Below are 24,933 nucleotides of genomic sequence, written 5' to 3'. Positions count from 1 at the left end.
TGTAGCTAAACATAAGAGAATCCAACCAAGTGTCTTCTGCCAGTGAACGGAACGTCGTATGCGCAAGGAGTAAACGTAAGCAAGTGTTCAAAGCATCAACCACCGCATCAGGCATCCAGTGCATAGTTCTGGTCAGGTGCACACGCGTGATTGGCTGCAGCAGTAGCAGCAGCAGCAGTAGTGCAGCAGAGTGATAGTTAGCAAAGTGATAAATGTAGCATTATTGGGGGAAAAAAGTGACAAACCCCCCGATAGAGAACCAGCCCATTCAGTAGCTCGCGCGGTCGGTCCGTCAAATAATCGTTGCAAAGAGCCGTAGCCGGCCGGATAAGGTCTCATAAGGATTTACGAAGCTGTTACTGCGTTGTTGCGCTTGCTGGGTTTGTTTTGGATTTTCATGAGCAAAGAATAGTACGACCAATAAGTTGCGGTGACGTTGCTGCAAACCAGCAATTACGTGTTCCAGAAGGCGCTATCAACGTTTGCGACCATTCCTCTGAAGGTCCCTCGGTTCGGTCGGTTCGGTCGGTTCGGTCGTTCGGTCGGTTCCTGTTTCGTATAGAGTACACGCGCGCGCTCGGTGGTAACCGCGTGTGTAGCATCGGTCGGTCCCCTCTTGCCAACTGTGTATTTGAAATAAGCATCACGACAATCACGCACCGAGCGGGCACATTTATGTGCAACCAATCTTAAACTTACTGGGTAAGAGACTGCTATTGCAACTATGTTATTGCCTGTTATTGCTCCTTTCTAGAATAAGTCTTTGCTCCGCCCCGGGACTGGTATCCATTGAGTAGCAGTTGAATATGATGATGGTAGGAGGTCGTCGGATTTTGTTGGCGTAAATGTCTTGTAGAAGGTGCTATTCAAGAGGGTAACATTCCTTGCAGGGTCGTCGCCGCAATGGAGTTTAGGCTTAGAGTACAAAAGTGTAATGTTGTAAATTGTCCATCGAACCAACCGAACAGCAGCAGCAGAGAAAACCAACATTGCCTTCCCCGAATGAGGGACCCTATTCCCGTTTGCTGCCGCCTGGTTGCACCTTCCGTGAAAACAGTTCCGCCTTTAGTTCCGTCACATATAACTGGGAGTTTGTGAGTCGAGATTTTCCTACCGTAAATCTGCAACAGTACTAGCATCTGGTCATTGTGTAAAACAAGCGTTCAAGACACGCTACACGTCTTAGAAAATTAACCCCCCTCCCTCGTCGACACAAGGAGGTGCGCTGGTCGTCTAAGGATCGCCTTGAGATGATGCCGGTCCGGTTGCATATCTTACCGAGTCCGGGTTGAATCCAGGCAGTGCCGGTCGTAACAAAACATCATACTCCGTTGCCAATGTCGTCGGTATCTGTAGCCCTAGGCGCGCTCGGTCACAGTTAGTGGAATACATGCATCGAATATGTCAAGGGAACGCAAACCACCACCACCACCATTGCCTGGTAAGGGGTGAACAATGGTATGGACGGATGGATTGTCGGCCCGGCATCATCAAGCCACCAGGCACATCGGTGCTGCTGGTGCTGCTGGTGGTGCTGGAAATCGTCGTCGTTCAGATTTTGGACGGCAACGACTGGATGCTGGCGGGATTGCCCACGGACCTGTGTTAGAGAGAGAGAGAGAGAGAGCGCACGCGAAAGAGTGAGGGTGAAGTGAAGGTTGACCTAACCTCACTTATTTATTGTTCAATTGACTTTAATAAACTATGACGAGCAGCGAGCGAATGGCGCTTGTGGAGCGAGCCGCACACTGCCTTCCGATGGCCATCCAGGCCGCCGGGCTGGTCGCATCATCGTTTTCATCGCGATGGTGCATGTGTATGGGTGTCTATTGCGATCCTCACCACCAGGGGTTACCATCGAAGGGGTTTCGTCAGAGGGGCGTCGCCAGAGCCGAACCGAACGAAATGTATAGCCCCGGGAACTAAACTTGACACACTCGGAGTGGACCAGTGTTTGTTTGTGTGTCTCTGTGTGCCTGGCCCGGTGTTTGTGTATGTTAATTAAGGCAATTGATTGTGATCGGTACAGGAGGGATCGGCGGCCACAGCGCGCGGTCTCGAGACATGACGCCTGACGGCTTGGCTGTGGCAGCCTTGGTCTGTGACCGAAAACCTCCAAGAGGAAGAAGAAGAAGAAGGTCCATCGGCGATGGCATCGATGGCGTCGAACGGCACGAGGCAACACGTCTGGCTGCGATGGCCAAGACCGACCAAAAGTTCGATAGATCAAGCGCCCGAGGAAGTGTTTGTTTGTTGTCCGCAGACGAAGAAGACGTCGGCGAGGACATGAGTACCGCGTCGCAGCAAGTATGACAATCGAGCCCCGATCGAGCGTAGTAGTAGTAGTAGTAGTAGTAGTAGCAGCGGCAAAAGCAGCAGCACCAGCACCAGAGGTCTGCCACTAGCCGTGGCCGTGGGTGAAGGGCAGTGAAGGGTAGCGTATGGAAATTGAAAGCGACAGAAATGCTGATGCTTTTGGTCGGAGGGGGAGGGTGCATTAGATAGTAGTTCGCATTTCGGTTTTGGCCTGTGGTTGGCCAAACGACCGCGCTGGGTCAAGGATATTGGAAGGATACCGAACGGTTTTCGGTGACGATGGACGTGTAGCGATTGCGGCGGCCATTAGCATAAGTTTGTCGTGCTCATTGTGTGATTTGATGCCAGCACCGTCTCTTTGGCTTTGAGTTGAGGTGCATGGGGATGAGTCAGCGTCATCGTCATCGTCATCGTCATCGCTATCGTTTACAGATCACGTCATTTGGGCTAAGCTGCAGGTCGTTATGGCTCGTATATGCTCATTATCAATCGCTCGCTAACCAGCTGAGGTTGTTGATGTTCGAGCTTGGAAGCTTATTAATGGCACGGAACCGGTCTACTGTCTACTGCGGGTATTGTCGTATCCTCGTTACGTCATGGAGGAAAAAAGAACCTTGGAACATCAAGTATTCTTTTCTAGAAGTGGGAGAAAAGGCGTGTTCGAAAAACCTTATCTACAATTCGTTTAGAATGAATTCCCCTTTACCGACATCAGGTTTGTGATGTTCGAACAATTTGGATAGTCCGTAAGTTGGACAAACAACTCGAGTCAATCGACTCGAAACCCAAAGTGGGCTCGAGCTACTCGAGAAAAGGTTTCACTTTTCCGTAAACTCGTGAGGGGTAGGTGCTCGCGGCGTGGTCAACCGAATTTCATGACGCCCGAAACAAGTCAAGTCAAGTTCAAGGTCCATAAACTGGACGGTGTCCCCAGCCAGACATGGCTTACCGAGGCTGGAGCTTTCCGCCTGTTTTTCGATTGCAAAATGTCGATCACGAGGCGGCACGAGGTGATGGTGGTAGTCTGCGTCCAAGTTTCGGCGATCGCGCAACCCATTCCCCGGGGGCCAAGGTGGTGGTACTGCATGTGGTCTTGAGACGCCGGTATTCAACCTTCTCTTCAGCCGCACCGACCGGGGTGGTAACCTTCTGCATACGCGCAACACGATGGTATAAGTAGGTGGTGTTTGGGGTTGTTCGGATTCGAGTTCCCATCGTTGTTTCGGGTTTCCAGTGTATGTGGCCGTGGACGGCCGCCCCGGCCGCCCGCCAGGGGAGGTCAGCCACGCGGTCGGTTTTGGTTTTGGAAGAACCGATCGTCCGTCGGATCGGCTTTCTGCTTCGAGCTTTGGTGATGTGTGTGTGTGTGCCGATCGACTGGCCGGATGCACCAGCGTTGTGTTGGTGCCACTTGGTGTTGATCATCATACCCGATGACGATGACGATGACGATGACGGTGATGATCGTGTGGTGCTGATGATGGCCTTTTCGCGATGGTCAACCTGAAGGAGGGGAGGCCGCCGCTAAGAAGAACGCCGAAGAAGACGAGTTTCAAGGTTAACCGGTCGGTCTCTGCTCTCTGCTGCTGGAGCTCCTCTCCGGTCCTCCGGTAAAACCCGCCTCTCTCTCTCTCACTGACGCTGGAGCGAAACAAGTTTTTTTCGGCTTTTGTGATGGGGCGATCATGGAGGAGCAAGAGGCGGAGGAGGAAGGGACCACCACGAGGATCATGCTCTCCGTCGAGTCGTGGTTCCGTTCGAGTAGGAACTCTGGAGGAAGGGGATGATCGTTGCCTCGTGCTTAAAATTGCGGATTTTTGCAGAAAATGTAAAGAAGACCTTGGTGTGGAGCGTTGATTGCCGGTTCATCGTTACTGTACTGTACTTCGGAGCTCACGCTCCGTCCCAAGAGGCCCACAACCAGCGCGCTACCAGCTCTGCGTAGAGTGTCTGCAATTGGAGAATCTGTGGTGCGCTTTTTTTTCGGGCGTTTTATGCGATGTGATGCGTTGTGTGGTGGAAGTCGTCGGTTCTTCGTTGTAGCAAAAAATGTGCTGACGTCCGGCCGGCCGAATAATTAAGTGGTTGCGTTAATTGGACGGTAATGTACATCTACTACTACAGCTTATGGTGGTGTAGATGGCTTTCGATTCGATGAAGTTGACGTATCTTCGAGTTGACTTCGAGTTCTGCAATCACAATACTTGAGCAATAACGTGACTCTATTTCCTGCCTCATCCCTTAGGCTGATGGCGATGTGCGAATTTGTGAATGATGATGCTTCCTGTTGGTGGCTGGAGCTAGCATTGGATACGGGATGCGGATCGTCGCCATTATGGCATCATCCAGCATCGGTTGTTCGGGGCACTTGTTGCATGAGAAAGGACTGGAAACTGTGGCACGTTTTGGTTGAACGTGACGTCTGGTACCACCGAAAGATAGAGAGAGAGAGAGAGAGAGAGAGAGAGGCCGGGAGGAAGAGCGAAAGGCAGTCGATGTCGCCCCTCAGCCTCCAGAGCCAGCGCGCACTTCCTTCCGTCTCAGTCGCCGTGCTCCAAACCGAACTCAACCGCGCCCCGGTTTCGGCATGTGGTGTGCAGATGCGCGTGGAGCATTCGAGCGCGACCGCTGCTCTTGCCAGTGTTGTGGGTTGGCGAGCAGTGGGTGAAGGGTTGTGGTTGGTAGGAAAAGTGGAGGGGAGGGGGGCTAAAAATAAACCATTATTATTTATGAGACAAGAGCGAAGAGAGAGAGACGGAAAATCACGCTCTCGATCACACTCTCACACACACACACACAAACACACAAACAGACACACAGGCATACGATTATACATACTGACACAGTTTCTTAGTCGTGGTGTTGGTGTGTCTGTGCGCCTCCATCATTCGGTGCGATGATGATGGCATTCTGCGTGCTATTTTTTGTTGCTTTTGTCGTGTGCATTTCCCGGTTCCAAGCGTCCTGCCGTCGTGTGCATTCCGGCCTCTCCCTCGGACCTTCGGGCCCCTTCGGGGGGACACGTGTTGCTCGTGGATTTTCGATGGATTCGAAGCCGGATCCGTCGAATCTCCGTTTGTTAACGTAGTTGGAGCGAGAAATCGATCCAGCTTAGAGAAAATGGCGTAGTCTCCGGGAATGGAGTGTAGACATAAACAGTTAAAAAAAAACAGCTTGCAAGTAAACAACTCCCAGCAATTCTTCGATCGCTGGTCAATAGCTGCTATGGTCGGTTGCCACCGCAACGCACGCACGCACGCACGAGCTGCTTGGAAGCGCAAACGGGCTGTATAAACATCCGGAGATCGAAGAGGAGGAGAAGAAGCAAAAAGTATGAATGAGAAAAGAATGCACCAACAGCATTATTGAAAAATCTCACAAAAAATCGAAATGGAAAAGAAGAACAAAAAACCAAAAGGAGAATAAACCATCGAAGCCACAACGCCAAGAAACAACACAAATACAGAAGAAGAGGCAAAAAGCGCTGGTGGGGAGGATCGCATGTTTGTTTGGCATCTTTTTACTTTCATTTTATCATTATTTCCTCCGTTTGCTGCCGAGCGAGAATGCATTATTCTGCACATTTGCGGCGGTGGTGGTGGTGGTCGTCGTCGTCGACGGGGGTTTGAGTTTCCTTTTAGCTGACTTTGGCCACCGCTTTCGTCGTTTTCTTCCGCAGCAGCAAATGTTCTCCATTGTGCAATGTGGTGGAATGTTCTGTAGCTCCAAATAAAGTGAAGGCTTCATTCGCTTCAGCCCTGCGGCTGTTTGCCGCGTGAGCGACAGGATGTTGGCAGTCCGGAAAGGGGAGTGGAGGAGTTGATGTTTCATTTTGCAGGCGACGAACAAATTACCGCAAAGTGACGCTGGTTAAACGAAGCGACCAATCGAATCGAGGGGAGTTCTAGGGACCAGAGAGCGATGAAAAGAGAGAGAGAGAGAAAAAGAGAGGGAAAGAGAGAGAGAATGAGAGAGAGAAAAGAGAAAGAGATAAAAAATAGAGAGAGAGAGTGTGTTTATTTTATCAAGTGCTCCTCCTGAATATCACATCATGCTGCCGGCATTTTGCTGATGTTGCACATGCACACACGTACAGAAAGAGAGAGAGCACTACAAAAACTCGTGTGTACTGTTGATCGAGGTGGACGTCCGAATAGTGGATGATGCGTACGATCGACAGGACCATATTGTTTGATGTAACTTCTCTTCGGTTGTGTAGTGGGTTTTTTTTTTGACATTTTCCTCATAAAAATTAATGACACTGGAAGCCCCCCCTCGGGATCCCTTTACTCAGCACACTCAGCATTAATAGACCGGTGTACCTTATCCCGGTACCTGTTGTTTTGTCATTTTTCGATCTTTAGTGCTTTATGTTTTTTGTGGAACAACGAAAAAATATACACAACACATTTCATCTCGCGACACATCATATAGTATGCTCATCACTCATTAATTAACTTAATGCGAATGCGAAGGAATGTGAATGCGCAAAAAATGTGCTCGAAAGGCAGGAGAGCGCGATGGATGTTGCAACAACGTCAGTGTTATTGTTAAAATATTAATATACCCGCCATTCTGACCGCCCAGGAGGAGAGAGGCATTACGGCATTTGCTTTCAATTAGCGTTTGTGGCTGTGATCCTTTTTGGGGTGCACTGTTTGTGTGTGTGTGTGTGTGTGTGTGTAGCATCGAATCACCGACAAACAACTACAGACAGCGAACATAAATGTCGGGAATACACCCCCTCCCATCACTGACAAGGGGATCACCATTTCGAGTCGAGTTATGGAACACGCTGTAAGCGTGCAAAATAAATGGAGAAAAGCGGACATCAACTAGCCAGTCAGCCAGTCAACCAGTCAAAAATAAAAAAGCGGCGAACAAACGACCAAAGGACAAACCGGCAACCGACCGACCACCCAACTCCCGCGATGCCGAATCCGTTTCGTGATATCGGCTCAAATGAAAGCAAATTGTGTATAAATTGAATTATTATTTTACACACATGAGATGCAGGCACGCTCGAAACGCGCGATGCAGCCATTTTGCTGGGGCTCGTGAGGTTTGTTTGTGCGCTCGTGTGTGTGCCTGTGTGTGTCGGGTGAACTCACCCCCAACAATTCGCCAACATAACCGCGCGGAATCCATTCGTCAATAGCAGGCGGTCAGCGGAGAAGTGGCAGACAGGAAATGCTGGTGGAACGGCAACAGACGACATACCCCAAGGGATTGTGTGCCCGAATGTGTGTGTGTGTATTTGGGGGGCCTGAGGGGACGCTTGAACAAGATGAGAAATGGACTCGACACGCTCGTTTCCTCGCTCGTCTGTGTTGACTTTTGGTTATGATTTCTTTGATGTACGCGTACGGATCCAACATATGAAACGTAGCAGCAGCAGCAGCATCATGTTGGTGGTCGGACAGAAGTCGCGGAGTCGCGTTTGGTTTGTTGTTGTTGTTTTCCTTTTTTGTGCCTGGGGGAGGACCGGGTTTTTGGGTAGCGTTGGAGTTGGTGAAATGTGAATCGGAAAATGGGAGGAAAACATGGAGGAAAACATGATGGGATTACGTCGTGCGTCCTGCGAATCGAAGCACGGCGTGTCCAGTGTTGCTCTCGTTTTCTGTTGCGTTACATTACACACACAATGGAGAACATAATAATTTTTGGGTTTTTTTTCTGTTCCTTTTTTGGCGACCGCTACTGTTGTACTCTTTGCACTGGTGCGGTGTGGTGTACGAATGTTGTCTGTCATTCGTATGAAGTTAATCTTTCATCGGTTGTTGGTTCTTTTCGGGGCGGCTGAAGGTCTTATTTCCTTGTAGATCTCAATTCGATGGAGGGATTTCCATTGAAATATCATCCAACATGGTGGAACGGGGATCGTTTTTCATTTTCTGAATATTTTCCGGGATCGACCTTGTTCTAAAGGGTGCCAGTAACGCGAAAGTAGCTTTCATTAACGGGAAACTGTCATAAACTTAGCACAAATGATCAATTAAGCAATGCTCAACAATCTTTATTTCAGCGTTGCCGTGATACACGATTGCTAATCATTTTTATGCAACTGAAATTGGTTTAAACTAACGTTAGTCATGTAGTTGCTTTTTTGAAAACTTATCATGCAGCTTATATGGATATGGCCTCTGGATAGTGAATCGCATTTTTCGTTGCATGTTTTCAGCGACTATTGCAGCCAGAATGGATAAGTGAAAGATTAGATTGCTATGGAATGATATGATAGAAATTTAACAATAATTTGATCATTTTCGAATCGTTCAATTCGTTTCTTAGGAAATTAAGTTTTCGTTTGTATTTCCCTACTCATATTTGCATTACAAGGTCATATTAGACCCATTTAGTCAAGTTCTTTTCTATATAATCAGTTCTTTAGAGCGAAATTCCGGTCAAGTCGTATAAAAAGCAACTGTATCTGAAGGAATTCAAACAAATAGTTTCTTTCGCATTTTTAACAATTTTTAAAGGACCCTTAGCCGTAGTTACACACGAACAGATTTTGCAATGAAATATTATTTTAACAGTTCTTAACCGGTCACTATTGCATTCGTGTATTGGCTTCAAAAGCAAAAGCAATGTCTGACTTTTCGTGGCCTGGCACAGCTACTTCGGGTCACGTGCCGGTTAATCGTTTGCAAATGCGTTTTGCATTTTGTGTTTTCTTCTATTTAACCTGCTTTTACCTCGCTGCTCTCGTGTGCAACATTATGGCGCGGCATTTCAAGTGTCGGGCCAACTGACGGCCCAACTGACGACGCTCCGGCTTCTTGTCCCTCCCATCTTCTTGGTGCAGCAGCAGCTGGTGCGAGAAATTCGATTTTCACGCGACACGCTTTAGTAATCAGCTTTATGACCAATTTCCTGCCCACGTCTGGTGCTGTGGTCTGGTGTGTGGTGGTTCAGTTCACACTGGCGCTGGTCGTGGCCTCTCAGGAAGACGCCGCTCACCGACGGCGCTGTTGTTGTGGTGTGTTCGAAGATGCAGGAGATTGAATTGGTTTCAATGTGTCTTTGATATCCGAGACTGCCGACGGTGTCGGTGTCCTGTCAGAGAGAGAGAGAGTCAGAGAGCGTGTGACACAAAGTGCCGCTGACGGCCACAAGCAACACGTTGATGGTCATAGATCTAGGTTTGCGCCTCTCTTGCCACCCGGGGCAATGACGCAAGCAAACAGTGCGTATTTCGCATGTCAATGGTCTCGTTGGTTCGCTGTTTTTTTTTGGGGCGATCGCTTTGCTTCATCGATCGTGTCCAGTGCGTTGTTCATACTTTAATTGGTTTCAACGAATGCAACAGATCAATGTTGACCTAAATCAACGCATCGTACGCACCAACGGATCCAGAAACCGGCAGACAACCTTCCTCTGTCGCAGTCCCGAAGACAAATGCAAACATCTGCCACCTCATTCCGGTGACTATTAATACGCCCGGGGAGCGGGGGTGCGCAGCAGACGCAAAAGTGCTGCGAGTGAAGCCAGGATATCGGTAAACGATTCTGACACCACGAGCTCTCACCCCCTTTCAATGCTTTCGTGCTGCTGGTCGTGTTTGTCGTGTGCCGCTTTTCACCGAATTTTCCACCACCAACGGGAGGGGGTGTACCGGCACTATGTCACCTACGCCCTCTTGGCACGACTCCCACACTGGCCGACCCCTCCCCCCCCTAGACCACAGAGCTAAATGTGACAATTATTTATCTTCTGTTATGATTTCGGCTTTCAGAGTCCGCGGGGTTGTGGCCTGGCCAGGAAAAGGACCATAGGGTCAACCCTCTCTTCCACTCTCCCTGGCATCACCTTTCGGACTCCGGATTCTTCGGGTTCGGACAGACAATAATTGGAACCACCGCCGGGGTGACAGCTCGCTAGGTGAGGTGCAAGCAGGTCTTGGAGATCGGCGCGCGTCGCGCAGTTTTCAAAAATAAGTTTTTTCCGCCCCAGGCCGAGAGAAGAGGAGAAGAGAGGGAGTGTCCGTGCAGGGGCACTACCGTGACACGAGTCACGCGTTGTTCTCGATTGTTGCAGCCGTCGCGGTCACCACCATTTTGCTGGCCCCGGAAATAAATCATCATTATCTCTCGGCGGGTCGGGTCCGTTGGGTGTGTGGAATCTGGACGATATTTATAGACAATTCTTGGCCCCGATTGGTGGTGGTACTAGTGTGGTCACCGATCACTGAACGATCGAGCCTGTTCCGTGTCTAAAGTCTTTCTCTCGTCGCGAAGTCGTCGCGCCGCCCGCGCGTTAAACAAATGGCATTAATTGGCCGATGGGAATGTTTAGCTTAATGGGCGCAGAGACCACCACCACCACCTTCTCTCACTGGCCGGAATCCTGGCGGTGTCAACTCCGGCCCGAGTGGTGAACCGCAGCATATGGAATATTTTTTCTCTTTCAAATTTTTGCTCCGACAAATTGCCTAAACTTTGGGGGTGTGCGTGTGTGTGTTCGGTTGAGTGGAAAATTTAGTTTGCACTCGACGGGCTTTGACTCGGACATGGGCGCACGGAGCGTTGTTTGGACGTTTTTGGTGCCCACCCTCCCCCCATCCCCCATCCCCATTGCCGTGGAGATCGTTTTTCCCGTCGATGAAACGTCGCTCTAGTGGACGACGACGACGACGGCGATGATGCTGATGATGATGGGTTGGAAGATAAAAAAGTCGAAACATTTCCACCACCACCACCACTACCACCCACTTATTACTACCCCGCCTATCATTCGCTCCCCCCCTGCTAGGGGGTCTGTTGTGCGCGCCGTTGACGAGTGGCTGAATGATGAGTGGCACGAGTGGCGTTTTCCACGGCCAGGCCATCATCGGCTACGGGGCCCATACCAAGGGATGTGAACGGAGAAAAATGAAGGGGGAGAGGGGGAATGCGGCTCCACTTGGTTTGATTGATTGTACACACAGAGTGCTGCTGCTGTTGGTGGTGGTGGTGGTGGTGATGGTGGTGATGCGGAAAATCTGTAAAGAGGAGAGCTCCACGGACCATGGACACGGGATGGATGGATGGACGCACGCACGCATGGTCGCAAGTGTGTCATATAGGGGGGATGATGGTGGTGGGACCGATCTAGTTAATTGCCGGTAGTGAAAGATGTGTCAGTTTTTATTGGCGATTATAATTTGGCTCTCTGGGAGGAGGGTGCGAGAGGGAGGGAAAAGGGAAAAGGGAGGTTCATGTTTGGTGCCGTTCGCGATATGATGACTACAGCCGTGATGGCGCAGAAAGAGAGAGAGAGAGCGGGAGAGAGAGAACATTTAACACCGGATTTTGCATCATCCCTACCAGCTGGAAATACCGTCCCTCGGGATGTGATTGATTCGATGTTTTAATGTTAATTTCGTTAAGAGCGTTACTGTTTTGGGTTTAATTTGAATTTATTTTCCAACGATCGCCTAATATTCATCACCAGTTTTGGGGGGATCTGGCTGGCCTCGGATGACCGTTTAGATAGCCATTTTACGGTTTAGATAGCCATTAAAAGGCGACACATTGCCACGGCGCAGAGCATATGCAGGCTGCTAAACAGTTTTTTTGTAAAAGACAGAAAAATGGTTCCGCTGCTTTGACGAATGTTTACTGTTTTGAGTTGGGCGTTGTTGTTGATGGAGAGTTTGATGGAGGCTTTGGGTAGAGATTGAGAAACATCAGAGAGCATAGTTGTGCGTTCGGTCGCCGGGAATCGTTTGCTGAGTGGAGAGCTGAGCATGATCGCTGACAAATGATCTACCAATTAGATGGTATGGGTTTAATACATCCATCGAGAGAAGAGGGATTTTGATACATTGTCATTAGTTTGTATATATTTTTGCTGAATTAATAAACATTTGATGTTTTAAAATAAACATTCCGAAACAGCGTTACATTTGAATGGCAAAAGTTATGCATCATTTCACAATAATTGATTGAGTGACATAGTTTCGCTACATAGTCTATCAATTAAGTCAGTGTTTATGCTTTGTTTAACTGAAATCGGTTATGTACGGTTAGACAAATCAGGAAACTCCACTCCTCACAGTCAGCAGTCCAACGATTTAGCAAAAACTTAAGAAAATGTTTGGGCAAAATTATCCAATCGAAGATTAATTGCTGCAAAGAAACTGAAACTACTGTTCGTAAAATTAAAAACTGACGTTTTGCAAACAGCTTAGAGTTGTTCTGCAGGCATTTTACGTGCTTAGCGTGTGATTTATTGTTGTATCAGCCGACAAAATATGACCTAAACGATTCTTATAAACCTCAGCTGGGACGGTTCAAGCGACAGAATGAAAATTATCTTCATTATTAATCGTTGGGAGAGGCAAAGTCGACACTACTTTTCGAACGAGTATTTTATATTTACTGAGTTTACACTATGGACATAACAATTTTGTTATTCAGATACAATCTTATTGATGAGTCCTGGACCTTATTTCGAAACGTATGGGAACAAATTTGGAAAAAAATGTCCATCGAAGTATTATGCGAGGCTGGCAATGGTTCTCCTAAGCATTTTTAAACTATAATCAAACTCTAAGGCGACAATCTGGGTTTGATACAAGTATTTAACTTCTGTAGTATACCAGCTTTAAACGACTAAAAAAGAAGAGATTTAGATTTTGGCAGAAAAAATAAACGGTTTTTATGTTGCCTTTTTTGGATAGTTGTTCTTGTGGAGCAATTTATGATACCCTCCAACCAAGCTTTAGTTTGTAGAATGAGGTAACATCCATTTTCTTTCGCAAAACCATCTGCTAGTCCGGTGTATTGATCGAAATCGTGCATTGTTCTCCCGATGTTTGCCCCATCCATTGAAAGGTTAATTAATATTTTGAAACCGTCGTTTGCGCTCGGTTATGAAATTACCATTCCCATTCATACCATAGCAAGTGCATGCACCCAGTGTTGCCAGTAGTAGTAGTAGTAGCAGGTAGCCGACACGCCGAAGTCACGTTCGGAATTGAAACGCTGTTATCTTACTGAAATTCTCATTTTTTTCTCCTTTTTTTTCCTTTTTCCTCTTCATTTCAGGTAAGTAACAACAGGCGCTCGCTATCCTCATTCCTTCATTCCGTCCCCCCTCCTCGACCAGTGATCTGCACAAAAACGGCTCAATTATGAGGCAGCATAACAACATAACAACAGCAGAAGCTCCCCCCGGGCGGGGAGCAGCCGGTTTTTAGAGAGTTGGCCAGCTTGCGGATGATCGGCACCAAGGCATGTATCGACCGTTTATTATCCGACGCAGAAAAAGGGGAAAACCACCACCACCAGGACCGGCACCAGCACCAGGATTGGGCTCATTGGCCAACGTCATTGCCTTGCCTCTCTCCCCAAAACTGCGCCGCCGACAGCAAATCTGTTCTCACAAAAGGATATCCACCTCTCCGGACAATCCACTTTCCCCTTGCGAGAATCGAGAAGGGTTCACCTGTGCCGCCCGGTGGCCATTGTTACTGCAAACGCTAAGCATCTGCTAACTAATGGTGCACCATCATTATGCGTCCGGTCAGAACAACCGGCCGGCCGGTAGTGCTTGAAAATCGTTCTCGTTGGCCCGGTGAAAACACTTTCCAGTCGTCGTCGTCGAGGAGAAAGGCGCTTCCTGACTGACACCACCGGTCGGAAGAATGGATCTCGGGTGTGGAAAATCCATTTCCCCGTGCCAAACACCTCCTTCACCGGAGCGCCCAACACTGCATGGCGCACAACAGAACAGAACAATCACGACGTCAACGACGACCAGGACGACCTAGAGGCGGACGTTGTTCCTCTGTTGGTTGGCTCCTTTCTTTCTTTGCCTCAATTTTCCATAATAGCATAAAATAATAGAAAAGCATCAGAAATCTGTTATCTGGCCGTAATGAAAATCGTGTTTCGTGTACGGAAGCGCACCGTAGCTCTTGCCGTTCCTGCTACTGTTGCGTTTTTCCTGCAGTGACACACCAGCAGGAGGGTACCGTAATCTTGCTGCTGGTACTCAGAAGCTCAGAACCCACGAGGGACGAGGTGTGAAAAAGTGGCGCGGTTTTTCGCCGGATTTTCCTCCCTCTCAAAGATAACTCTCGCATGTTGGACAGAGACGGAGCAACAACGGCAGGAAGCGGAAAGTGAAAAACGGGACCAACTCGATGCTCGATGTTGTTGCTGCTTGCACCGACGATGATGCACCTGCAAAAAGGGAAAAGATAGAGAGAGGGAGCGAAGATGAGAAAGAGTAATGCTGATTGCGCATAGTCGCTTCGAGTGTAAGAAGTGTCACAAAGCCTAGTCGGTGAAGAAGCTACTAGAGCGGTAGCAGCAGCAGCAGCAGCAGCAGCACCAACAGACCAAGTCAAGTGAAGACTAGCAAAAAGCGCGTTCTTCGCGCGGCGAGGTGCAAAATGGTTGATCTCGAGAGGCGAAATCCGTTCTCGTAGCCAGTGTGGCAGCAAAAGCAAATAATAATAGGACTGCTTACAATGAGATGGTGGTGGTAGGTTGGTTGGTTGGGACGGGAAGAGTTGTATAAATTGTAGCCATTTCGAAGATAAATTCATAAGGGCACACACCAACCTTCGTTCCCTTCGTCGGCCTTCTCACCAGATACGGCGCATACCAGAAGCATAGCCACCCACAGACACTCTTTACGAGACCTCGCGAGGACATTTTTCAAACAACAGGTCCCTGTTGCTTCTGACACTCAAATGGTGGTGGTGGTCGTGGTGGTCGTGGGGAGGCCACTCGACGCGAAAAACGTCGTCGTTCGTCGACCGGCGAACGATTTTCATTTCGGATTTCCACACGGCGCAAACCGGGGATAATGCTTATGCTTTCACCCCGGTTGGTTCGGCTTTCGACGACTTGATTTGGTGCCGTCCTAGAACAACGTCACCACCGTGGCTGTGGTGCTGCTACTGTTGCTCGATTGCTAAAGACGAATGGTGAAGATGGTTGTGGTGTGGCTGCAGTGATTTCAAGCATTCTTCACTTCGTTCTTCGATGTTGCTGCTGCTGCCGCTGCAATAGGAATGCTCCACGTGTGTGCTGCTACTGCCGCTCGGGGTGGTAGTTCCCGTGGATATAGAATTTCGAGAGTTTTGTCCGTCTTTCCGTCGGTTCAGTAGCTGCTTTTCAGTTGAGAGCAACAGGCTGGCTGCCAGAAATGGATAGCATTGGCTGCTGGGGCCTTCTGTTTCCGGATTCCGGAGTTTATCAGGACAATGCCGGAAGAGGCAGACCGGCTCCGTAAATCCTCTCCGGCATAATGGCAGCTTTGGGAAGGGCAGAATGAAGAATGATATGTTTCAATAAACCAACGTTTCTTGCATGCATGGCCATCTGTTAAATCTACATATCGTTTACTTGAACTGCTTTCCTCGCAGGATAAGCCAATGTCCGGGTGTCGTTTTACGAACGGACAAGTTGCGTTTCCTGGTAGTCGAGTGTGTGAAGTTTGACTCATTAAGCGAAGAAGTAAAACAATCTTCTGGCAACTACCATGCATGCGAAGGGTTCTCGCATATGAGCAGCAGCAGCATCACCACCACCGGGGCACTGTCGGGGGAGGGAGACTGTCATCGATCATGCACGTCTCAGTTGCCGCCGCTACCAACCGTTCGAGACTGCTTGGCTTCTTGAGTAATCGCTCCAAGTCGCTGACATTAATCGAGCATCACATCGGCTGCCAGGACCGGCGGGCGGCATAAGACGACGAATGTCTTCCTCTTCGGTCGGCCGCGGTCCTATCGAGGAGTTAGACGACGGTGGCGAGATGATGATACTGGGATGTTCGTATGTTCGCGCCTGTTTTGCTGATAGCCGAAAGCGATGCAATCAGTTTGTCTAGCTCCCTCCGGCCGTGTGCAGAGTAGACCGTGGTCGTAGCGTGTTGGTCCTGGTCCTCGTTCCCATTTTGCCGTTGGCGGTGCTGTACGTTGGAATGTTGGAAGTGACAATGTGGCAGCGCGTCGTCTAGTTGGATTAACGCAAACTAGAGCGAGAGAACGAACGAGCATCGCTGTGAGCGAATTCGTGCGAAAATGTGCGAATACACCGATGATACCCTTACGATGATGACGTGATGATGTCTTCACCATCATTTTAACGACAACCACGACGATGATGATGACGACGATGATGGTGATCATGATGGCGGTGATTGCTACGCGGTACGCAATGGTAGACCGCCCGACCGGGTCTGATGATGCAGCAATTAATTACAAGAGTTTAAGTGTGATTAGATCATTGCACGATGACAGTTGCCGTTGAACGTGCGCCAAGAACGCGTCGTTGCGCCTCTTCCCGTTTGAACGTACGGCCTCCCGCTCCACCGGGGCGGGGTGGGCAGCAGGAGTGATGATGTCTATCTTGCGTACGACACACGTTGCCGGGCCGGGTTCTGCAGTGTAATGATGAAGGGCTTTCGCCGATTCCATCCGACGGAGTATGATGTGTGGACATTTCATACAAACTGTGTCATCCTGGTGCCCCCGGGTGGGGCTTTAGGTTTTCAACAATTAGGACACGAACTTGGTCTAATGTTGCGATTAGGAGTAGTGCAGAATTGAACAGTAATCGTGTTCGTTTCAATGGATTCTAGCTTCTGGTATGGCCACCGTTTGTTTGGGTGGCTAATGTATTTAAGCACTTCACGTAACTTACAGCACTATGCTTCGTTCTGTTTGTATAAGACTAACAGTTATCTTACTACGACTAGTGATTGTTTTACGGTTTTGGAGCGTATTTTACCATTTTACTTGTTGGTTTGGGAGTTTCTGTAAATCAAAATGATAAAAATGATGTAGCAAAAAGTACTACTATAAAAGAATGTAAGAATAAGGAAGATTTCGGAGATGCTTGTCGAATTGTAAGCTAGTTTCATGCTTATTCTGGTGTAATTTAAGGGGGGGATTCGGTATTTTATTTTATTTCTTCGCATTTACTTTTTACATTTTTTAATGAGTGCTTATTCTTTCAAGAGTACTGTGTAAAATTTTGGGATCAATCGAAGCAAAACTGACAAAGATATGGATTTTTGAAAATCCTCCTTTCACACAAGGCTCAAAGCATCTCGCGACTTAGAATCGCGATTCCCAAAACCTGCGGTTTCAAAGTCGGTGCCCATCGTAGCATGAAAATTACTGGACCGATCGATTTGAAATTTTTAACACTTAATCTGCACACTATTTGCCAGGTAGCCCCGTTGAGTTTTTATAAAAATTGTTAGTACTTTTTTTTAAATAATTTTTTAATTATGTAAAGTACCGTTTTTTGAGGCAATATCGAAAAAAGCATCACTTTTTCAACTTCAAAAATCTGTCAAAAATCGAAAAATAGGAAATTTTACAAAAACTCGACGGGGCTACCTGGATAAACTTATAATCTAACAAAAGAATATTCATTTGAGTATTTTTGATGTCCCAGCACATAGCTACGATGGGCACCGCAAAAAGTACATTTTTGCAAACTTGTCTTTCTAGATTGGATGCCATGAACGTAGTTTTGATCAAATTTTCCGCAAAATAGAACCAAATATTCTTGAAAAGTGGTAGTTGAATATGACATTATTTTGAAAACATAAAGTTGGATAGTTTCTTCACTAAAAATCGTCAAAAATGAGCCTTGTTTTAACCCGAAATAACCAAAGCCCCCCTTTATGCAACAAGCACAATATTGTTACAAGCAAAGTTTTTTGGTCTAGATTTTTGCAAGGAGTGGTTTTTTTGCTCAACTCCCGTGTTTGGATAAAAGCAACAGTAAACCCGTAACATATCAGTAAGATAATGCTGCTGGATTGGACGGATAAAGGAGCAGGAACTAGCTGCTTTACTGTAGGTTGTGAGGCTCGTTCTGCAGAATTAAATCCTGAGAAAAACATTTTGGGAATCCATATTCGTATTCCTCAGGTAGTTGTTTGAGGCCTGAGCACAACATTGCAAATTTCTCGTGTTGGAAAAATAGTGTTTCAACATTTCTTAAACAAAGATAAGATAATGAATAGTTAAAACCAAGATTTGGATTTAGTTGCTTCAGTTTAATTAAATTTGACTACATTAAATTATTCCATTTGTGCGAAGATTCTTTTGAACCACAAACTCGCTGAAACCTGAAGCAGCTAATGCAGCGGAATGCTTGCGGAACTCTCGAACGATCGAATCGTGCCTCCAGTGCGCACTAATGTTTTGTGGGAAGGGTTGAAGGTTTCTGTGTCCCAGTTAAGCTTCTGCCCACTGTCTAAATCGTCTCAAGGTCATCGTTCCACTTACACATCGTGTGTCCTGCACGTGCCCGCTGATCGATCGTGCCCGGTAGGCACGGCTTGCTGCGATCCGGCAACGACATGGCCTGAAGGAACGCCGTTTTTTGGGACGATCGCAGGCGACATCCGTACCGAGGAACGTTCCTGGTGCCAAGTGCTTTTTAGCTTCCAGCTTGGGATAGGGATGGTTGGTCGCACTTGCTGTTCGCGTTGTTTTGCGTGGTTTTAGACAAATAAATTAAAATTAATTATCCCCATAATTAATTGGGTTGCGCGAATTCATTTGACTAATTAATTTATCCATCCTGTGAGACGCTCGCTCGCTATAGCGACTACTCCTAATGCTGCTACTGGTGGTGCCTCTGGTGGTGTGGTGTTACTGTTTGCCACGTCAGCCAGCAACGCCATGACACTCCTCATTCTTGTGCCTGCCCTTCGCCGCGTACCATCCCCGATTTGGCAACCTCATCTTAGGTTGGTTTTTGGAGAAATCGTTACGTGCCTTACGGTCGGTGGCACCGTTTTGCTGGAGTGCTTATGGAAGTGGAGTGACGCGCGCTCTTCTTGTTTCAGTTTTCAAAAGTTTCAGTTTTTTTAAAGGAAAAAGTTCTCACTGTCCTTTCGCTTGCTTTTTGCTGTCCATCTGACGGTTGGTTCCTGTGTTCTTAAAGTCGCGCATCGGACAAACATCGAAAGTTCTTATGGGCGACCGAGAGTGAAAGAGAGATAGAGAAGCCACTTCTCGTAGAGCGATGCGACAGCTACCAGTACCAGTACCGGTCTGTCCGGTTGTTTCTAATTTATTGAGATGACAATTTAATGTCATTAATTGATTTGCGGGAGTTTGTCTTTCGGTTGTCACATTTTCGTAGCAAACCGGGCGCTCTCTCTCTCTCTCTCTCTCTCTTCGCTCGTACACTCGTTAACACACCGAACGAACAGCAAACGGTGTGAGGTGTCAGGAAGGTGGTTGGTTCATAAATCTTCTTCCCAGGCCACCCCACCACTGGCGTCACTCGCGTAGTAGTGATGTCATTGCTTCGTGTTCCGAGCTGATGTTTTGCAGTCATGAGTGTCATCAACTCAAGAAATATTTACGGCCCTACGGCTACACACCAACACCACCACAGCACGGGACGGCAGGACAAATTGCGTAATTCATCGGTGTTGTGTTGTGTGTGTGTGTGTTGTTGTCGTCGTCGCTGATTTAAATGTTCGAATTAGTTGAATCGAACCCTTTAGTCTTTGGACCTCGAACCTGTTGCTAACTGTTGCTGGTGATTGTCTGGCGCATTTGCTGCTAAACGCAGGATATGGGAGCATTATCTGTATCTCTGTGTGTGCTTGCTGTTATCCGTCGGTAAAAGAATGCACACAAAAAAAAACGGAATTGCAAACATAAATGATGGATGAAATATGATCGTGTGATGGGTGTGTTAGTGGCGATCGATTTCCCATGCGCTCTAAAACCTCACGGTCTTTGTGTGTGTATGTGTGTGTGGTTTCACACGACGTTCGCTGGAGAAGTGATTGATGCTACACTAATCACCTTCGTCTGCAGCAGAAAACGGCAAACATCACGTCCGCAGCCCACGGGGTGAAGCGATTGACGTGCCACAAAATGCACAATCCATCGGCATGCATACGACACAGCACGCGGTTGGTTGACACAGCGTCCTATCGTCTTCGGTAGCAAACACAGAAGAGTAGAATACATTCTAACGCGTGTGTGGAGCGGCGTTTAGTTGAGACTATCATCGACATACTTACGTGCCTGTCTGGTGGTGGTGATCGTGATGATGATGGTGAGGGGCGCATCTTCCCCTCCCCTGAATGCCTCAAGATGGAATGGAGAAACGAACGATACGACGGCTTAAAGCAGTTAGTAGGAACAGCGGTCCTGATCGGATGGAGCGATGGATCGGAGTAAAATGCTTTCAGTCACTCTGGATGCTTCGAGCGGTTGTTTTTTTCACGCGGTGGCCGCGAATTTCGTCTCGGGTATTTGTCAATCATAATCATAAACGATTCGTTTTGATTACCCTTGACGGTGGTGTGGTTGGTGCTGTGGCTGGTGGTAGGCAAATGTTCGCCAACCATTTCCAGTTCCAGCGCTTTTCCATCCCCAAAAATGGATGATGGAAAATACGACCACACCACGAAAAAAGGGACAAAGCGAGAACCGAAAAAAAAAAATAATATCCCGCCACGGACAAGGGACGCGCACCACCACCAATGGCCATGGCCACGGGTCACGGGAATTGATATTAATGAAAGCGAAAAATGGAAGAAAGACAGAGAGAGAGAGGGCGCGCCCGGGTGGGAAATGGGTTTCAATTTCCCTTCGGGGTGGGGGGGTTAGATTAGTCCGCTGCAGCCACTAAGCTCGTTGGGTTTTTGGGGGTGGAGAGTGGTGGGTGGAAAAGGGGGTGGGAGATCCATGAGAATTCATATCCTTGCTCCTTGGTCGCCCGACGCCATTTCACTGTACCGTCGTTACAGTTTAATTCGCTCTCCATCCCTCCTCCTCCTCCTTCTTCTTCTCCTGTTTTTCCTTCCACCCTCGCCCCACGCGATAGCGAGGGTATCGATGGGGGAACACTCCTGAGCTATTTGACACCAAGCGTGCAGCCTGTTCGAGTCGCGTTGCCGGGCGGTGATTTGCCGAAAAGTAAAAAAAAGTGTAACAATAATGACGATTAGACTAATAAAAATGACCCATAATCATTATCATAAATTTTGATGACCGTTGAACCGTTGGATTCGCGTGAATTGCGTCCGCGGAAACCCATCATCATCATCATCATCATCGTGATCCGCGAGGCCATGTCCTGGATGATGTCCATTGGCCTATGAAAAGTAACCGAACCGAGAAAGGACAGGACCAAGCCCCTCGGCCAGTCGCTGCTTGCATATTAAAGCTCACACTACAGTCCACTCACTTACTCACTCACTCACTGATCGCTTACGGTTTCGGTAGCAATGGAATGGCTTTAAATGGCGGTTCCCTAACGGAGCAGAGGAGGAAAATCAATTACTAGTTTTTGATTTTTAGTAGCCGTCAGTTGTTTTCCGGCAGGTTTTTTGTTGTTGTTGCTGCTGTTATGCTGCTTGCAATACCGGAGCAGCGTAATAGCGAAATAGAATGTTACGACTTCCCTATGATGGGGTCCCCCTGATCGAACTCTGCTCCTTGCTCTCTCTATCCATTGCAATTAGCCTGCGTAAAATGGAAATCCGTGGAAATGGGAACCGAACATGAATATAAATCACTCGTCGGCGCTCGCGTTGATGTTTGATTGCCGCTTGGAGGAACGGGGAGGGATGCTATTATACTTTGTTTGAGGTTTGAGTTGAAGCACAAACACACACACAGCGGCGCTGGTGCGTTCATACGGTTCTGTAATCGAATTCCGGGTACCACCCGTTACCACCTAGCACCACCGGGGGGAAAATGGGTGTTTGATATGATTTTTTAATAAACTAACATTTGAAGTGTGTATGGTGTTCTAATCTGCACCGAGCTGTTCGCGTCCGGCTTTTATGATCCGGGGCCCCGTTTGCATAATTAGAATGACATGAATGCGGGGTGAAGGGTCGTTTTATGTTGAAATTAAATCATTTTTAATCAAATTCTTTTCCCGAATGGCCTCATTCGGTGTTGCATAGAAATGTTGCATTGAAATGAACAAACCGGGCGATTGCGTAATGCTCAGTCAGCATAATATGGCGCTGTGTTCCTGTGTTCGGTCCATTGGACGCTGAATTGTAGCATAAGAGCATAAGAGACACATTAACGACACTTGAACAGCGATATGAACCCCGGGACTCATCTTGCGCTGCAGAAAACACCTACCTTCCGGAGGGTTGATTCAACTTCGGTGTCTGCGAGGAAGAGCAGCAGCAGCGCATTACGTATGGTGCACGAGCAGATACTTGGCGCGTAAAGCTGTTCTCCTTTCGCATAGGTGTACCCGTGAGCTCCTTCCCCTTCCTATTCGATCCGATCCCGATGCGTTGTATCCGCTGAAGGAGAAGGATTCCAGGGAAACCCGGAAACCGGAAACATGAGCTTCAAGGTTTTGACTTCGGTGCTGGAACGGTGCGAGTCCGACTAGTCTACTATAGTCAAGGGCGATGAATTGGAAATAGCATAAACCCGCGTAGTAGTAGTACCACCTTCCTAGGAGCTGCTTGGCTACACTGATTTGAATATTTTAAATCCATCCAACTGCTCGGTCCGGAAGGTGCTCGGTGATGCACCGGTCGGTTGAACTCTGGCTCCAGTGGTGCCGGTCGGGATGCAATCGAATGATCATTTTTGCCCCGGGCGAAGGCATCCTGTTTCCTTTGCACCCCCTTCCCCGGGTGCCTGGTGCATATGTGCCAAGATGCACACCTCATATATGGCAGCTCGAAATTAGATATGGTTGCCTGACGGACGTACGGACGGAGTTCTGTTCCTGCTCTGGCAACGTGCACCGAGGAGCGTCCCTTGAGCTCTATAAAGTGCATTTTTGCCTTCATTTATAATACTTCTCGGACAAGCTTTCTCCTTTTCTCTCTTTCAAGGACGGATGAAGGATGGTACCGGCAGGCAGGTCGGAGTTCCGCGCGGTTTCGATTTTTATCCTCCCTTCTGTACGCAAGGATCAACGTACGCCGGTGCTCGGTATAAGGGAAGGGGGGGGGGGGGGGGGAGTCTCCGTTGGCGGGACTTCTGATTTATTCACTTACGTGTCCCACGAGGACGGGGGCTTCGGGCTTTTCGACCCCGGGATACAGAACTCTATCGGCAACTGCTGCCAAGCTATCGAACAGCCAGCCAGGATTTCATTTCTCGATAGAAGTCTGTTTCGGCTCGGCCCAAGTCCGGGGGAGTGATTCTCTCTCTTTCTCTCTCTCTCCCTCTCTGGTATCCATCTGGAAGCACCTCGAGAAGCGCAAGTGTAAAATGCAAATCCGGCCGAATATGTAAAATTTTATTTATGATCCTCATGGGACCTGGGGGATGGCCCCGGACTCTTCCCCCATAGCCGGGACCCCGGTATTAGGTTAATCTGATATTTATGAAACGATCAGATGTGGAGAAGCTCTCTCTCTATCTCTGCCTGGTGTACCATGTACTGCTTCCCGGGGTGCACATCTTTAGGAGGTGCTAATGGATAATAGAACAGAACGTTCATGTCGTCTCGAGGCTCCAGGCTCCACAGTGCAAATTATGTCGTTTTGTCGTTACGCTCGAGTTCCACCGATCCCATCCATCCAGGGGATTAGGATAAGGGAACAGTTCGATTGATGAGATAAGCATCCGGAAAACGATTCCCCAAATGCAGCGCAGCAGGTGCTCGGGGCCACCGGCCGGAGAATTGGTAGATTCGCAAAATGGGGAATTGGATTACCGGGATTATTTCGATTCGTCAGTCGAAGTAGCAGCAGCAGGAAAAAGAAAAAACACATTTTAAAGAAAATCTAATCAGGTAAACCTTTGCTTGATTGACAGAGCGCCACTGAGGAGTAGTAGCTCCTTCTCCCAGGGTAGATCCCCGGGGGGGAGGGAATCCAATCCACCTGCCAGAGAGTACAATTCATTTTCACTTTAATTAAAAACCCATCACCAACCGCGAACACTCCGCGGTATGGTATGGAACGCTTCGCCAGGCCCCTGGAGTAGTCCGTCTTCGACTACAACGTCTTCTCGGGATGGGCAAGAACGGTTCTAGAGGGCATGGAGAGGTTACATCGGGGTCGTGGGGCTCCGAGAACGCGTTCGCGTGCGCCTTTTTCCCGCCGGGTTTGATGAAATGAAAATAGCGTTTGTTGATGTTTCACAGTTCCACTGTAATGGGGTGCCTTGGGGTGTCCTTCATGCCCCCCGCATGCCTTCTCCCTCTCCCTCCCCCCCCCCCCCCAGCAGACTCCTGACAGAGATGCTGAAGATGCCACGAAGAACGCGTTCGCGTTCGCGCATTCATTGAGTGGCAGGATCCGTTTCGGTCGCTCTCCCTCTCTCTAGAAAGGATCTGTTGTTGTACTGCTGCTGCTGCTGCTGCTGCTGTTGCTGCGAGGATCTTTTTCCCCCTCACCCACCTCCTTTCGCTACCTTCCTATCTGTCAGCGAGCTCTTATGAGTTCTCTGCCATGAATACCCGGGAAAAGCAAACTTTCACCTATGTGCCTGGGGAAACGCACCAACAACAATTGCTCCTTCTGCCGTTTGCGGAAAGTTTTGGTTGTCAGTTGTGCTCCGCGAGTTCGCGATTTCCGTTCGCGTTCATGGCGTGCTCGGCAGGAGCATCTTGAGCGAAAAATTAAAGGATTGCGGATACATCATTCTCGTATTTCGAGCTCTGGCGAGCTGAAGGAATGGAATTG

At 48.3% G+C, this 24,933-nt stretch overlaps 1 protein-coding gene across 8 annotated transcripts in view; it reads left to right on the top strand.

The window, feature by feature from the left end:
- The window catches only part of LOC125949124 (polypyrimidine tract-binding protein 2), a 229,430-nt gene that overhangs the window by 18,250 nt on the left and 186,247 nt on the right, over positions 1-24,933 (top strand). For 7 of the 8 annotated variants that reach the window (XM_049675866.1, XM_049675865.1, XM_049675868.1 and 4 more), the window contains exon 2: positions 6-702. The exons of the other annotated variant lie outside the window; for it this stretch is intronic. The gene's annotated coding sequence lies outside the window, so the exon portion shown is untranslated. The remainder of the gene's footprint in view (positions 1-5; positions 703-24,933) is intronic. 8 annotated transcript variants of the gene reach the window in all.

The sequence above is a fragment of the Anopheles darlingi genome, chromosome 2, assembly GCF_943734745.1.
Source record: "Anopheles darlingi chromosome 2, idAnoDarlMG_H_01, whole genome shotgun sequence".
In the NCBI taxonomy this organism is placed as follows: Eukaryota; Metazoa; Arthropoda; class Insecta; order Diptera; family Culicidae; genus Anopheles; species Anopheles darlingi.
Note: the sequence above shows the minus strand (reverse complement) of the source record. Positions and strands in the feature narration are given on the sequence as shown.